The sequence below is a fragment of the Sapajus apella genome, unplaced genomic scaffold, assembly GCF_009761245.1.
Source record: "Sapajus apella isolate SASKATOON/1434 unplaced genomic scaffold, GSC_monkey_1.0 scaffold83, whole genome shotgun sequence".
NCBI lineage: Eukaryota > Metazoa > Chordata > Mammalia > Primates > Cebidae > Sapajus > Sapajus apella.
The window spans coordinates 1,319,192-1,336,102 of NW_022437023.1; the positions used below are offsets into that span (position 1 = coordinate 1,319,192).

The 16,911-nt window shown below is 53.3% G+C and overlaps 1 long non-coding RNA gene across 1 annotated transcript; it reads left to right on the top strand.

Moving 5' to 3' along the window:
* Positions 1–2,959: 2,959 nt before the first annotated feature.
* On the top strand, positions 2,960–16,549 carry LOC116533630. The gene is made up of 2 exons (XR_004261377.1): positions 2,960–3,380; positions 15,978–16,549. It is a non-coding gene; the product is annotated as an uncharacterized LOC116533630 (long non-coding RNA).
* The last annotated feature ends 362 nt before the right edge of the window (positions 16,550–16,911 follow it).

The following is a 16,911-nucleotide window of genomic DNA, read 5'->3' on the forward strand; positions in this document are numbered from 1 at the left end:
AGACCACTCCCTAGGAGACAGCCCCTTCTCTTCCCTTAAGCATCCTCTTCCCTACTTGGTTTTCTGGATATTCCAAGAGTCTCCTTTTCCTTCCCTCCTTTTCTCAGCAGTTTCCTGTGGAGTTCCAGTGTCTTTAGCAGATCACCATTGCTTTCAACTTTGGAAGGAGCAGGGCCTCTGGGGACACCCAAGACCTTCCTGGGCAGAATGGGTGGCTGGCTTCTCCAGGTAGGGCAGCCCAGCTCCTGTCTGCATGGAGTTGGAGCTGCCACCGCCAGGCTGGTCAGGGGCCAGGGTAAAGCTAGTTCATACTGCCTTCCCTGGGTGAATAGTTTGAGCTCAATGAGCCTACCTGGGAACTGAGGAGCAGCACAGGAAAAGTACCTCACCCACTCGATGCTTCCTCTCTGTCAAATCTTGTAAGAGTTTTGTAAGGACAGGGTGTTTTGTAAGGACCAAGCATTTTAGCAGAAGGTAAATTTTGGAGATTTAAGTATTGTAAGAACCTCTCTGGGCAGGTTGGGTGGTTCTTGGCTGGAAGGCTGGCTCCACACTCACTGGCAGGTGCTGACCTCGAGGGGCTGCCCCCTCTTTGTGGCACAAGAGGTTTTGTCAGGTTCTGCTGCTGAACCAAGGTTGCTGAATTCCATCATCATTGGGACTCTAGCCTGTCTGACCCGGGGCTAGAACCCAGCCTGGGCTCAGACAATGCCTCTGGTTGGCATCAGAAGCAACAGGTGGGAGAGCGCTGGGGGGAGTCTGCCCAGGTGAAGAGATTCCCGAAATTACCCACACGTCATTTTCTCCATGAATTAACTTGAGCGCTGAATTCCTGAAAGCTTTGATCTCCTAAAGGGCCTGGCTTAATTCTTTCAGAATCTCTCAGTGCTGTGTTATTGCAATAGTCATTTTCCTCCTGATCAGAGGTCTTTGGAATGGAATGGAACTATATGGAGGCTTCTCGGGTTGAGAAGTGATCATCTCTGAGCTCTCTCGCATTCCACACTTTCAGAGCTAAAATCCAGAAAGAAGGGGCAGTAACCCAAATAGGTACTGCAGGGAACTCCTCTTCACTCCAGCTTGAGTCAGAGACCTAGTGAGTGCCTCGGACTCCCGCAGGCAAGGCTTAGTGGTTGGTGATTAGTGTAGATGGGCAGGAGGGTAGACTCAATAGAGTAATGTTGTCTTCCTCATATGTGCAGGGTGGCTGTGGCATGGGGGTGGAAACTAGCTGGCCTCAATTTTAAGAACTTTTAAGTCCATGAGCCTCTGGCTTTCAACAAGGGTGTGAGATGGCCAGGGAACTATGCGGGCCTTTACATTTCAAGGTAAACTGCATATGGCTTGAGTATCTAAACACAGACTTGGGCAGGTACTGGGAAGAGGAGAAGGGCCACCTAACATATTAGGATCTTCAGCGGAGGTGGTGAGGGGTATGCAGTCTCCTTGGGGACAGAGGACAGAACTTCTTTCCTAGGGAGGAAAGAAAGGGGTTCCTTGGCTGGAGGGCAATGTGGCCTCTCTGGGAAGAGTGGGTGGTTCTTGGCTGAAGGGCTGAAGGGCACCTGGGTTGGGGCTCCAGACTCTGTCGCATGTCTTGCCACTTAGAATGACTGCTATGGAAACCCCCGAGCAGCCAGTGGAGGTTTCTCTCCAGCATTTGGAGAGACAAGTTGTATGATAGGGCCAGTGGCCGATGGCCACGTTAAGTGGCTCTCTTTTATCCACAGGGATCAACATTTCTTAGCCTCGATTGAGAAGTGCCCACACTCCAAGAGCAGAGCACACTAAGTAAATGAAAAAATAGAACCCTTCCCTACACATCCAGCAAGAAAGCATTGCCCGGCACACATTCCCAGACAGGGAGGGCATGCCTCTGGGAGCCAGGGGCAGGCTTGGTGACACGAGAGTGGATTGGCCAAAAGCCAAACTGTCCTGACCCTTGCCTGTCCCTCTTCCTGTGGCCCAGAGGCTGACTTTCTCTCTCCAGTGACTTAGGAGGCTTTTGAGCATCCAGCCGAAGGAAAGCATGGCATCTGCAAGGCAGAGTGTAGGGATATAACCACACTCAGCGAGCGGCAGGGTAAAGCCTTCTTTCCCATCGGTGAATGCTGAACCCAGGGTCTCCTGGTCTCAGAGGGGCCAGCGTGGGGAGCGAGTTATTTCCTGTTTTATTTCTAGATTGGCTAGAAATGCAGGCAGGGCCGAGAGCAGCTGCCTCACAAACACAAGTTCCTCTCCCCCACTGCCTGCTGTCCTCCCCCAGGCTTCCCAGGCCTCTGTAAAGTGCCTCACTGCCCTCTGGCCCATGTGGAGAACTCCTCCTCTGCTGCTTCATCTGGTCAAGCCCTGTCCTCTGTTCAGATCCCAGTTCCAATGCCAGTCCCTGGATAACACATTCCCTGCCCCTTCAGGCAAGGGCGCTGCCAGGGACATGTCTGTGAGCCACTCCCTCATAGCACCCAGCACAACTTGAAACCCAACATTGATTTGCATGATTATTTGATTAATGTCTCTCTCGCCTCCAAGACAGACCTCACCCAATTCAGCTGAACATCTTTCCCCGCCTTTGGCACTTAATAGATACTCAATAAATATTTGTAGAATGCATGAATGCCAGGGTCGATGTGAGTTCCCTCCTCTTACGCACACTCACCTGTGTCGCTCTTGTTCATTGGGCAGTTTGCTTGAATTACTTGGCTGCCCTATTCCACAATGCAAGGTGGCCCAGGGAGACAAGACAGATGAGGAGAAGGGAGCAGGACATCCATCCGACAGCCAGGGGCATAAAGACGTCGGCGGGGGAAATGCAGGGAAACTTACAGAACAATAGTGAAGGGCAGGCAGAGGAAGACCGCTAGTGTCAGGGGGAGCGGGAGGGAGAGGAGGCTCGAGAAGACCAAAGTAGTCACTCAATGAGAAATGTCTATGCCATGGAGGGGGGGCAGAGTTGGAAGGGGCAGGCAGGGCTGTGGCTGCAGATGCCACGAGGGAACGGTTATTGGGTGCCAGGCCAGGCGTGGGCAGGGGCACCCTGGAGGGCTGAGATAAAGTGCACACCTAGCACAAAGAAAAGGGAACTGAGGGTTTCAACTGGTGCAGCCTTTCTGGAGGGCCATCTAACAAAATCAAATAATTAAATAGAAATAAAAAGGAGAGCCGCTTTTGAGATTCTCTCCAACAGAAATAATACAGAACTCCGTGAGGATAAGATGCATGGACAGTTGTGACAGCCTGGTAGTGTTTTAAAAAAAATGGGAAGCAACCTGAGTGACTGCGAACTGGGGAGTCCTTCAGCTCGTGGCACATCCACAGAATGGGGTGCAGTGCAGCCTCGCAGGGTGTGGCCAGGCGTGCGTACTGATCTGATGTGGAACCAGGTTGGTGCATGGCTTAAAATTATGACGCGAGCTGCAGAATAATACATGTACTGGGATCTCATTTATGTTTTTGAGACCCACTTCTGCATGTGTGCATAAAACTACGTTATGTTTGTGTGTAGTAAAGTCTGGGAAGACGCCAGCTCCACCTTGAACACCGTTCAGGGCAGGATGAGAGGGACTCATGCTTTTGACTATCTCTTTAGTGTTGTTGAGATAAGAATGTATTTCTTCCGTAATAAAAAGGAAAAGGAAAGGTTGTAGGATGTGGCAACGAAGAGGGGGCTGAGTCTCTGGTGGGGATGAGACCCATGAGCTGGGGGGAGAGGAGACCAGTTACACCAGATGAGATGGATAGGAAGGGTGACAGGCCTTCCACAGGCTGTGAAAATCCTTCCAGAGGTTTCTGATAAACGGCAGTTTTGAAAGAGGATGTGAGCTTAAGGAAGCGGGGTACTGGAGGGAGGGTTTAAATCTAATGAGAGGCAGGCTGAGGGGAGGGAGGCGAAGGCAGAGGGAACTTAACAGAAATCTGGGGAGAGGGATACTTGGCTGGAGGGCCAGCCTGGGTGAGCAGAAAGGCTAGCACGTCCCAAAGCCCAGGCAGAGGCATAACCCTACGGAAGGGCGGGGGGCACATCGGAGGTGGCGGGAGAAGTGAGGTAGGAGGGCTGGCGGCAGGATGGGGAGGGGGGAGTTCACAACTGATGGCCGGGGGATTTGTCAGTGAACTAAGAGTGGACGTTGTCAACCGACAGGGACAAGGGTTTGAGGGCAATGATAAACTCTGGGAACTGTGGGGAGAAGGGCCAGCAGGAGTTAGCAAAACTGACTGCTAGCCAGCAGCCGAGGGGGCCCCGCCCTGCTGAGCTGGGAATCATACATTTGTGATGGAAGAGACTGGTGGTTATGCGCTTTTCTCTTGGCAGAGCTAAGGTGCAAGGCTTGAGAAAATGAACGGTCCCATGGTTCCGAGGTTGGAGAGCAGCAAGGCAAGCCCAGAATAAGGAATAGGGAACCAACGGTTTTAAACAGGTTGACTGGAGAAAGAACGTGATGTGGAACTGAAGAGCTTCAAGTTGGCCGGAGAAGGGAGTGGCGGGAAGCCGAGGTGAGGGCTGCGTAGGTGACGCTGGGATCAGGGTTTGGCTTTGGGGGTGGGCTGCAGAAGTGGAGATGAGCAACAAGCCTCCTTGGGGGTTGTTAACGTCGTTTAGGCTGAGCAGCACTGGGGCAGAGATGAAATTGGTGAGTCTGAGACTGGGGATCTCCATTCATTCATTCAACAAATATTTATTGAGTGTCTACTGTGTGCAGGCACGCTTCTAATAAGCTCCTATGGGGACATGAATGTGGAGGTACAGCGGGTTTTGATAGATGAAGATGAGAAGACGGCCATGTGGCATGAGAGGGCTCCAAGGGAAGAGGAGGCATCATTATGAAGGGGTAGATGCCAGTAGATGCCAGTGAACCACAGGCCTGGAGACCTCGCCTGAGGGAGATGCTAAAGAAAGGAGCCTTGCTGTTTTAGAAGACTTGGAAGAGGAGCCACCCTCAGGGAAGGGCAGATTTTGGATGAGGGGAAGAGACGTCAGGAAGTCAGTGTCCTCGGCTTCCTCCTGCAACGTGGCCTGCCTTCCCAAGCCCCCCGGGGCTCACAGGCTGCTACCAGGATGAAAGAAAGGGCAGGGCAAGGAGCAGGGCACCTCTGCCGTCAGATAGCATGAGGCTCCATCCCCAGGGCTGTGGCACTCTCTGTGACCAGCCCTGGATTTTGGCCCTCGCCCACTGAATGAAAGTGCTGAGAAACAAGAAGGCTAAAGAGGAATGGACCGAGCAGATACAGTGCTAAGATACAGGGCTCCATGAGGAGCTAGATGTGGCGAACGCAGGAGCAGAAGCCCCAGGAAATTCCTGAGGGAAGGGGTGGATGCACACAGTGGCAGGGCTGGAGGACAGTCATACACAGCGGGAAATGTGACCCCACGGAAGTCAGGGCTACTGCAAGGCAACCACAGACACATCTGGTTCCACCAGGTCTCAGGGATCCCATTAGACGGCAGCCGTCCCTCTGATGGCTTCTTCCTGCCATTGGGCCACTCTGAAGCATGGGGAGGAAGAGGTCCAGGGGCCAGCGGTGGGGCCAGTGGTGCAGAAGAGCCTGGGTGGAGGTGGGTGGTGATGACGAGACGGCCTCGGCTCACACTGTGGCTCTCAGGGAGGCTGCCTTTCCTTCCACGTGGACACATTGGCCTCTCCCACATTTACTTTTCAGATTGAGCTCCCCTTTCTAGCGTCGCCTGCTTTTTTACCAGTCCCATTTCCTCTACCACCAACCTCGTCATTTGACTTGAGTGTCCTGGTCTCCGTCACTTGGCTTGGCTATTTGGTCTTCATTCCCTGTCCCTTGAGGAGTGGGTGGGGCAGACACCCCATGTCCTCGTGGCCGTCAGCGTGACAGCTGCTATCAAGTTCTGCTTTTTAGATTCCAAATGGAGCTGTGGATGACCTGGAGCCTTTGGCTTACCTGCCAGTCGAGAAGATTCTGCTTGCGAGGGCAGGCAGGCTGCTTTGAGTCTGGAATGGTCTTTCTGGAATGGCTGGAGGCAGGAGCCATTTGTGTAGAAAGTCATTGATGGAAACATTTTCCTCCCTTTGTTCTGGAAAGTTTGTGATGGCCTCGAGGCTGGGCGGTGTCCCATCAGCCAGCCAGAAGGTGATGGAGTGTTGCCCTTTCTTCTCCCAGAATGGAAGGGGAGAGAAGGCCAGCAGGATGTGAGGCGCAGGAGGGAAAGAGAGAGCAATGGGAAAGAGGACACTGGAAGGAAAGAGGACACTGGAAGGAAAGGGGATACTGGAAGGAAGATCTATTACTCTTCCAGTCTGCAGGTGGCCCCGAGGAGCGGCTTTAGTAGGTCATCCTAGGGGATAATGACAGGCTTACAGGCGGGATAGGGCAAAGCTGCTTAGAAGAGGGTCCAGGGTGGAAGAGAGGAAAGCAGAAAGTCCTGGAAGCGCCTTTGCTTCCAGGGTCGGAGCGGGAATGTGGACATGTAGTTAAGCTCTGAGGGCCTCCTTTGGGGAGAAGGAAGGGACACCGTTGTGGAGAATGGGGCTCCTTCCTTTCTCCTCCCCACCTCCCCACTGTGCGGATGCTCGCGGTCCGAGCAGTTAGGATTCTCAGAAGGGCCTCACGGACAGTGCCAGTGGTTTCTCAGGGGTTGTGTGTGGGGGGTGGGCATTGTGCCTGGAGCCTGGGCCATGAACTGGAAGTGTGGAGTGACTTCTTGCCTGGCCACGCCTCCCCGCCACCCCTTCCCGGGCTTGGCCTTGGTCAAGGCCCATTCTGGAGCCTCGGGCTCAGCTCACGAGTGCACACTGCTTTCTGCAGGAACCAGTAGGCTCATGGTTGCTTGGAAACCATTCTGGTTTCTTACAAACCAAGCCTCTTCACCTGGCTTTCATTCACCGCACACAGGAAGAGCCCGCAGCTAGCAATGCAGTGCACACTGTGTGGCCTGGAACGTGAGAAAGGCCACAGCTAGAGCTTCTGCCAGGGCAGCGTCACTGAGGACAGTCACAGTCAGCTGCAGGACGAGGCCCCTCTGCTGCTGAGCCCCCAGCAGGGTCCCACTGCTCCCTCCACTAGAAGTAGAACAAGAAATTCTATCTGTAACTGACTGAACAATTACCTTTATAGGGCTCTCTCTGAGTGGATCTATGTCCTACTTCAAATTTATTTTTAGCATGGAAAACTCTCCAGAGCAAAGAGCTTACCTGCTTTATTCAATGGGTTCTTGCAGCCCGGGGGATGCCTTAGCCCTGATACTGTAGAATTTGGAGGCTGATTCATGATCCCTGCTGCCATATCCTTAAAAGACTGGGTGGAGGCTACACACCACTCAGCCCAGCCCTCTTCTTCCTGGAACACCCCCATTCTCCTCATCCGCAGCTCCTGGCACCTTCTCTGGACTAGAAAAAGCCCCGTGGCATCTCGCTTCACCGATGACAGTGAGCAGGTGTCCTGTGAGAAGCTCCTTGCTTGTGTGAAGTATCAGATGAGGCTCTATTTTGCTTTCAGTTGGCGGCCCCACCCTTCTGTTGTTCTCCTGTTCTCACAAGCGCCCAGATCCTCCTCTTCATCTCAAGGCCACACCTTACGCTTGTCCACTCTGTCATTTACTTCCCTGTGCCCTGGGCTGGGCCTCCTGCAGCTTCCCTCCCTGTGGCTGGAAATCTAACCACCCACAGTTGCCATTTGTCTTTCGTGTAGCCCATTTCCCCTTTAGAAATAGCGTTCAATAAGACGGGTTCCAGCAGTCCTCCTGTGACCAACCCACTGTAATGGTTCTGTGCTCCGAATCACACATGCTCAGCCCTGCTTCAGGGTTTTGCTTCTGATAAACCATTTCTCTTATCCTTAGTTTTTGAAACTGCATCTTTCTGTGTCAGATTTCTTCCTCCTTAAAAACCCAGCCCCCAGGGACCTGCCTGTTTCATCTTTACCCCACGCCTCTACTGGCTTTCTCATTTAGCTAGGAGATACTTTTCTGACACTTTAGGGATGGCGTGGAAGGGGAGGAAGCCGGGTGGGCTGCGTCCTGCCCACCCCTGCCTTGCCTTAGCCTTCCCTAGGTTGGTACAAACACATAGACCCTCTCAAGTGAGGGCTTCATTGGCAATTTGTCCAGACAATACAAAAGGAGGGTCCATAGCGGAGGGGACAGAGGCTCCAGGAATGTCACTGGGTCCTTCCAGTTTACCTCCTGGTCTCTAGTGCAGTGTCCATGAAGATCCTCAGTCTGTCTCAGATGTCTTGAATGGTGCTGATACAGTCCCCCCGTCTCTGCTCTTTCTCACATTCTTCTCCAGGGTTTGTTCCCAGCGAGATCCTTGTGTCCTTGTGCCCGACATCTTGCATTTGCATTGCAGAGGCGCTGGCTGCACCAGGAAAATGAAGTCGGAGGGACATCTCTCCAGGTCTCTCCCACTGGGGGGCGTGGACTGCCTGCATCCCTCAGGGGAAGGCACGGCTCTGGCCTGGCTGCCCTTTCTGAGTCTGATCGTCAGATATGAAAGCTTCTTTACCCACCTTGCACATCCGTTGTTCTTTTAGGTTGTCTTCTATTCACTGCCGCAGGCCCAAACTTTTGTCACGATAGATCGCTGATCTCTGTCCAAAATACCTGGTTTGGTAGGGTCTTGGCTCCCGCTGGCTCCCTGACAGAAGCACACACCCTACCTAGGATGATTGGCAGCCTGGAGGCTCGGGAAGGACAGACTGTTTGCTCTGTAGCCCACCCGCCAAGGTTTTGCTGAGCTCTACATTGTGTGGCTTATATTGCGAAAAACACTTGTTGGCTTACTCCCTAAATGCAAAAACTCTAATATGCTTTGATTCAAAAGGAAACGCCCTGAGACTCTGAGGCTCTCCTGGGACCTCCAGGTAGAGTGGTTAGATAGGAGGCCTGAATTCTGGAAGAAGGGTGGGACCAGGGATGGCACAGGCATGAGTTTTCCATGTTCTGACTTGACAGAGAAGTCCCAGAAAGAAAGAGATTAACCCAGAATGTTGGAGAAAGTTGTCATTAAGAGGCAGGTGAAGGAACTGGTTAAAAAAAAAAATGGGGGAAAAAGGGTGAGGTCCAGTGTACAGAGAGCAGTTAGGAAAAACTGAAGTCAAGGGACGCGTCTCAACAGAGAGCGTGGGTGACAATGTCAAATGCCACCTAGAGATTATGTGCTGGAGGCCTGAGCAGTGTCCTGTGGATTTAGCAAGGCTGCTGGGGAGCTCAGCTCCAGCTGCTGCTGTGGGGTGAGTGGAGGGCGCACTGGTGGCCCCAGGAGGGATGGAAGGAGTGGGCCACTAGCAGCCTGAGGAGAAGATGCCCTAGAGACGGGAGGGGCTGGGATTTCTGGATATAGAGAGAAGACTGCAGGGGTCAAGTCCTGGAGAGGCTGGGGAGGAGGATCCTGAGCCAGACCTCGGGAGAGAAGAGGTCCTGTCAACGGGCATGTGGGAGGCAGGCGAAGGCCGCTGGGCTCTGGGACCTCCTTTCCTCAGTGAAGTAGCGGCTGAGAATATTTTCTGAGTTTCTGGCTAGCTGTTGCAGAAAGCCCAGAGGAGTTTGCAAGAGGCGAGGCAGCTGATCAAAGCCAAGTGGAAGGGCAGGCCCTGAGGCCCAGCTGAGGAGGGAGGGAGGCAGAGGTTCCTGGCACTGTGGCTGTGCGGGATCAGCTTTCCTGCAGCCTGAGCACCTGTGGAGCTGGGGTGGAAAGGCAGAGCGGACACTGGCCTGCTTCGAGGCTGGAAAGGAGGCTGACCTGAGCTGTAGGGACGAACGCCCAGCGAGGTGGACGCTGGTGAGAGGAGCTCCAAGCAGTGAAGGAAGAAAGGGAAGCCTGGATGTCGAGAACCAGAGGGACCCTGGAACTTTCCATGAGATTGGAAAATGGGAACTTTTTTTTTTTTGCAGTGACTCTATCTTTGTAATCAGAAAAAAAAAAGTCCATTGAAAAGTCAAACTGCCCGAATGCCCGTTAACAGTATAATGGATAAATAAATCATGTATTTCTACAATGGAATACAATAGCAAGATACAGCTTCCAAACATAACTGTCACACATAAAAAGGCTAAATATTATTAACAATCATTTGTGTAAGGTTCAAAACACAGGCAAACGTAATCTGTGGGGTTAGAATTCAGGACAGGGATTACATTTGTCGAGGGAGGTCACAGGAAGGTCCAGGGAGGGGGGCTGGTACTATTCTGATTGCTGACCTCGATGCTGGTCACATGGGTCCATGCAGTCATTGGAATGCACTGGCCTGGAAATTTATGACACACGTGTGCATTTTTTCCATGTGTTTATTCAATTTCCGCCAAAAGTTGACTTAAAACCAAAAAGACTAACATGAAGCAAGTCCACTGGGCTTCAAGGCCAGTCACTTCTGCAGTCACCTCTGGTAGCTGTTGGTCCACCCTCTAGCCAGCCAGAAACGGCAACTGTCAAAGTGGTGATGATCCTTCTTGTCCCCTGCTCTGGGGAAGGGATCTTTGTCCTGGTCCCCTGTCCTCCATTCAGATGATCAACCAAACCATAAACACGACAGGCCATTTCCCCTCTGGAAGCCTCCGCTCTCCACCCGTGGCTCTGCAAGTTGTACCCCCCACTGGGGGCTCTTCTGAGGGGCAGAGACCCAGCGCCACGCAGCAGGCCAAGCAGGGTCCAGCTGCCCTGGGTCCGCCCAGAGGGGGTTACCTTTTTATAATATGCCCAAAGATGTGCGGCAGATTCAAAACAGCCCTGCTGGGGGCTTGGGGGCAAACGCTGCTGATATATTGCACGTCTGGACCAGAAAAAGGAATTTTAGTGTTCCATGATAGTGTTACATTAACAATAATCATAGTATCTATGATCAAAGAAGTTTCTTGTGGTCAAAGCACTTGGGTGTACATCATCTGTGACCAGCACTTTGCCCAAGTTCTGGCGAGAAAGGTAGAGGCATCACTCCTGGCTAGAGTGTCTACTCGGGATGGCCAGGCTCTGGATGTGAGAGGGCCGGTGTGGACAGGGTGGTCAACGGTCCTTCTCCCCCACCTCTGTGCGTCATCAGCAGACTGGATGGATGTCTGTCAATTCGTTTGCAAAATATGTGTTTCTGGGGTTCTGTGCACCCCGCCCTCATTCTGGGCTGATGGGACCCTTCTGTAGCGCTGAACATTCTTTAGTGCCTGCTTCTGAGTCTGTGAGAAGCCCCTCAGGTACAGGTGGGGAGCTGCCCCCTCTCCAGCCCTGCCTCCCAACAGGCTCCTGCTCACAAGGGCCCCTAAGGCTCTACATTTAGCTGCCTGTGACATCCGGTCATGGGCCTCGTCTTTTTGTTCTGCAGGACACAGCTTTCTTTTTCCTTTTTTATTTTCAAATATTCTCCAAGCCTTCCTGTGGAGTTTTTGCTCTTTAAACAGCTCCTTTTGATTTTTCCCCTTACCAATGACCACATTTCATCATCGTTCCTCTTCCTGAAATTGGTGCTTTAGGGGGGTATGTTTGGGGCCCCCTCTGCCACCAGAGCATTCAATATCATCACATGGGCATCGGGAGCCTCCATGCCCCTCCACAGAGCCCTCCTACTCCAGGGCCTGTCCCTTTGGAGAATGAGCCTACTTCCTCTCCCCTCTCTGTGGATTTGGAAACTCTGTATTTGAGGGAGCTGCCAGGTGTCTTAATGAAGAGCTGTGCCTAGGTATCTAGTCCAGATAAGAGAGTTGGTAGTCGGAGCCAAGAGAAGGGCGCTTCATACCAAGGGCAGAAGTGGCCTCACTCAGGGAGGAGTCACTGGACTCATCATCACCCAGAAAAGTGGTGCCCCTGGAGGGACAGCCCTCTAGGAAGCTTTGGGGATATTTCAGGGCAGTTAGTAAGATCGGATGTCGGGATTAAGGAAGACACAGCTTTGCCGCAGCGGTTTGCTTTCTGTGTACAGTAGAACTGTGTGCTTAACCAGACCCTGGCAGCCTCCTATTCTCTGTCTTACTGCAGAGTTTCTGCTCGGTTGTGGCCACTCACCACTGAGCAGGGCCATCGCCCGACCTCTCCTGCCTGCCTCCGGGGAGATGCCGCACCAACCACTCCACGCCAGCCCTTGTTTTTCTAGTTTGAGGGTGCTTGTGGAGAAACTGTTCCACACTTTGCTTTTCTGCCCCTCCCCGGGCCTGTCAGTTGTCAGAGTCGGTGGGTCACTTCTATGGTTGCCCCACTTTCTTCAAATCCCTTCCACAGCTTCCTGACCACTGACTATCACAGGGTTGGTGCCCATCAGAATCTTGTGCAGCTTGATGCTGATTTGTTTTTTTTTTTCCTATTTTGGTTGAAAAACTGCCCTGATTCGCGCTCCACTCCCAGCAGCTTAGAGCCGTTCATCCAGCCTTTGCGTTTGGTCTCAGAGGGCTGCTGTGTCTTGCAGTCTGCACTGGAACTGGGGATGTGCAGGAGAGTGGGATGGAAGCACTGGTGCTGAAATGCACACCTCCAGGCCTGGGGCGGGAGGGATAGAATGGAACTGTGGTTTAGCCTGAAACGGCCTCGGGCCTGTGGAGAGGGTGGCAGCGACGCCTGCTCAGTATGGATTGATTTGGAGCTGGAGATCATGGAATTCAAGAGCAAGTGAATAAAGGGGCTGAGGAGAGGGCGAGCGGGAGGCTGAGAGGAGCCGCCTGGGAAGACCCCCATGATGTGAAGAGAGGGAGAGATGTGAGGTCATGCAGACCTCCGTGGCGGTGCAGGCCAGCTCAGGGAGGCTGTGGGTGGGCATTGGGCCTGGGGGGTAGCAGGGAAAGATGCCTGGGAGATTATGCCACACTTCCGGGCCACTGGTGAGCAAAGGCTCAGCAATGCAGTCGGAACCTCTCTTCTGCAGCCATTCTTTGTAGCTCTGCAGGCTGCCTCGGGCCTACTCTGGGGGCTTGTCTCTGGCTGTGGCTCCAGCTGCTGCCCTCCCCTCCCCTGCCTACCCGCTGCCTGCCTGCCTGCCTACCTGCCTGCCTCAACCACAGAGCCCATGTCAGCCCACTCCCAGGCAGGTGGTAAAGCCACTTCTCTGGAAATGAGGTGGACACACACTACCTCCCTCCCTCTGCCTGCCCCCAAATCCAGTGACCTGAGCTCCTGCAGCCAGAGCCTTTCCCCACCTGCTTCCTTAGCCCCAGCAGCTCTCAGCTGGTGTGAACTGTCCAAGGGGAGGTGAAGCCTGTGCGGGCAGGACGGCAGGAGGCGGAGCCCTGTTCTCAGCAAACTGCTCCTCTTGATTTGATAGGGATCCGAGGCATCGGCATTGTTAAAGAGTGGGGCGACGTTTTTTGTTTTTTCGTTGGAATCTAGGACTCTGTGACTTCCCATTCTTCCTTCTCATTCTCTGTCCGCTCTTTAAAGCCTGGATGAAGCCCTCACCCTCCACGAAGCCCCCTTCGTCCACTCCAGCCCTCCGTCACCCCAGTCCTCTGGCAACATAGAGCATTTTCTGCAGCCCGTGTTCATTTAGCTTTTAGCACGCTCTGTTTAGGCGTCACTCTGTTTTACTCTCTAAGAGTTCCTTAGGCATCTTTTTCTGTCTAGCAAGGTGATAAACTCCTTCTGCCCTGCCCTTCCTGACTTGAGGGATAAATGAAGGGTTGTGGGGGCAATCGGGGAAGCTGGCCTACATGCTACCTGCCTGCGTATGTAATGGTGGCTGATGGTTCAATATGAATGGGTACTGAGTAAGCCTGGTACCTGCTGGAGACAGCAATGACATTTGCTCTCACAACAGATGACAGGGTGATGGCAGGCATCTCTGGATGGAAGCGATGAGACCCCCGAGGTGATGAAGGAGTTAGACCGGGCACTTATAGCCCTCAAGGGACCAAGGGAATGTAGAGAAGGCTCAGGCACCCCAGGGTGGGGGTTGAGGGAACCAAGAAGAGGAAAGTCTGCTCAGGAAGGGTGTAGGCTCGGACACTGTAGGGACAGATCCAAGAGGCTTCCTGAGTCAGACCTCTCATCTGAATTGGACAAGATGAGAGCTTTGGGGTCGCTGCTTTGCATATGAGACCATGGGGACATAGAACCCATTGTCATCCCTGCCAGCTCAGCTCAGGGCACAGAACTGAGGAGGGAAGCGGTCAGGTTTGGGGTACCGGGGGAGAAGGTAGGACACCCCGTCCAGGGCCTGGAGCTGGGGTCCATGGCCAGGCTCTGGCATGCCTGGAAACGGCACATCCCAGGTGGTCGATAAAGACCTGTGGGATTGAACTAAACAACGAGGGATTCATAGATTATCCTTAGCATTGTCTTACAGTTTAAGGAGGGGACAGAACAGAGTGGGAAGTGGGGGAGAGGAACTCAGATGTGATTTTAGCCAGGGCTTGGTTTAAGCTGTTATGCTTCTTCTCTTGTGATACTAGTTTGACGGAAAGGCAGCAGGGGTGGCTCCGGGTGAGAGGATGAGGGCAGGAACCCCATCAGAGACAGGCCGGGCAGACACTGCCCAGAGAGGCCTCTCAGGAGGGCAGGATGGCCAGCCACTTCTCCCTAGGGAGGAGGCCTCTGCTCCACCCTCCATTCCTCCTCCCCTGGGCCTCTTTCCCCTTCTCCCTGTGTGATCTTATGCTCCTGCAACCGCAGGAGGTATAGACTTACTCCCAGAATAGAAACCGTCTGGCTACTCCCGAAACATTTCTTCTTCTGTGCACTACTGGCTCGTCTTTGTGCCTCCAGCTCCGCTTAGATGTCCCCCTTGAAAAGGCCGTCTCTGAGTGCTGGTGCTCCTGGGCCCACCCCCAAGTCTGCTCCGTCACACTGGTCGCCGTGTTTTCTTCACAGCACTTATCATGGTCTGGAGTTATCTCATCCATCCCTTCTCTTTGTTGGGCATCTCTCTTGCTTCCTTCGAAGGGAAGCTCCATGCGGGCAGATTCGTGGCCATTCTCAACTGTGCTGTCCCCCGAAGCTCCTAGAACAGGGCTCACATCAACAGTGCCTAATGAGTATTTGTTGAATGGATGAGTGGCTGGATGACAGCACACGGAAAGGCACCAAGTCTCATGTGGGGTGGGGTCCTAGCAAACCTCCTTGTCACTCATCCCAGGATTCCCTGTAGGGGAGCTGCTCAGTGAGGAGAGGGCCTGCTGGGCCCTGGTAGAAAATCCCTCCTGGGCCTGGGCCTGCCACTGCTTGCCTGTCACAGATGGTATGCTAAGCGGTCTGTGAAATGGGATGCAACTCCAGTTTCATTTGAGCCTGAACCTCACAGGCAGGAAGAATAAGGACCAACACTGTGTAGTCCTGCTCCCCTACCCAGCACAGGCCTGCTGCTGTTGAGGACCAGACAGTGCAGAGAGGCTCTGAGGGCCGGGGAGGGAGAGGCGTGGTCCCAGGCCTCTGGCTGGAGTGGAAAGTGCGGTGCTGTGCACAGGCAGGGCAGTTTCACCTGCTTGCCCGTGCCCCCGAGCATTTTGGGGATTTTGGATGGAGGCTTACCCTGACCCCTTTCCAGCTTTAGCACGACAGTCCCAGCTCCATTGTCTCTCCTAGCTGCACCATCACTGCCACAGCAGAGCTCCCAACACAATGAGGAGTTAAAGGAAGAGAGGCCACCTTGAGATCCCCCTCTACCCGCCAGCCCACAGGGTTCCCCCACCTCAGAGTTCAGGAAATATTGGAAAATGGAGCCAGGACTGGGGAGGGATCTTCGGGGAAGATCTTCAGAACTTCACCATGGAATTAGCTGATAACACCCATGTCTTTCTTCTAAGACATCTAAGTGCTTACCCTTTTTCTATACTCGCTAGGGACTTTGGATTGTTTCTCTTTAAGAGAGAAAATTTCTGGGCTTGGGAAAGAGGAACCCCAAACTGACACTGGTCTGAGTGGGCATATTTGGGGCTGGAGTCCTTCCCGTGCAGATGTATCTGCTGGGCAATGCTGAGCAGAATTCCACAAAGGAGAGAAAGGGCAGAGGAGAGCAGATTGCCCTTCACGTACCTCTGTGTCTTCTTTGCCTGCCCAGCCTTAGCTGGGCCCCACATCACTAATGGAAGTTCCATCCTTTTCCCATAGCATCCCCAAAGAACACTCAAATCCGAGGCTCAAGGAACCTCTGGGACTCAGTGTCTAGATCCAGGAAATGGAGAATGAGCCATGACTTTGGACGCTTCACCCTTGCCCATCAGGCTCAGAATTGGTGAGCATCTCCAATTCCGAGCAAGGTGCCCCGTTGGGGTTTCCTCTGCATGGACCAGCCATCCTCCAAACCTGCCCCCATGTCACCCCAGCTCCCTATCCCACTAACTTCTCATTCCTTGTCCCCTGTCTCCCTGAGTGACAGGGCTCCTGCCAGTTAGGCCCTGTCCTCCTTTCTGATGTTGGGTCCATTCCCCATGATCCCTTTCTTGCTCGTGCCTTGGGATCTCGGGCCAGCTCATGTAGGAGGCAGAACTCAACTCCAGACCAGACTGAAGACTGGCCGACACGGAAGAGCACTGAAAGCACCTCTCGCTCCATCAGACATGCCCACCAGCACCATGACAGTTTACCACTGCCAGGGCAATGCCCAGAAGTTATCGCCCCTTTTCTAGAAATTTCTGCATAATCTACCCGCTCCTTGCATGTGATTAAAACAGGTGTCAAGACTACTGCACAATTGTCCCTGAGGTGCTACTCTTGACATGCTGCCTACAGGGTAGCCCTAATCCACAGGGACGGGACAGTCATGGAACTGAAACGCTGCTGCCTAATGAAGCTATTTTCTTCTACCACTGGCTCACCCCGAATTCTTTCCTGGGTGAACTCAAGAAACTTCCTGGACTAAGCCCCAATTTTGGGGGCTCGTCTACCCTTGCATCACAGCTTCCTCTTCTGTTCACAGCTGCCACCAGCTACCCACCCTTCTGAGGTTCCTCTCCCTGCCCCTCGACAGCGGCTGCTGATGGGAGCTTTTCTGCTATCTCCCAGTCAAGTACAGAGGCCTTGTGCCACTTAAAGGAGACTCAGC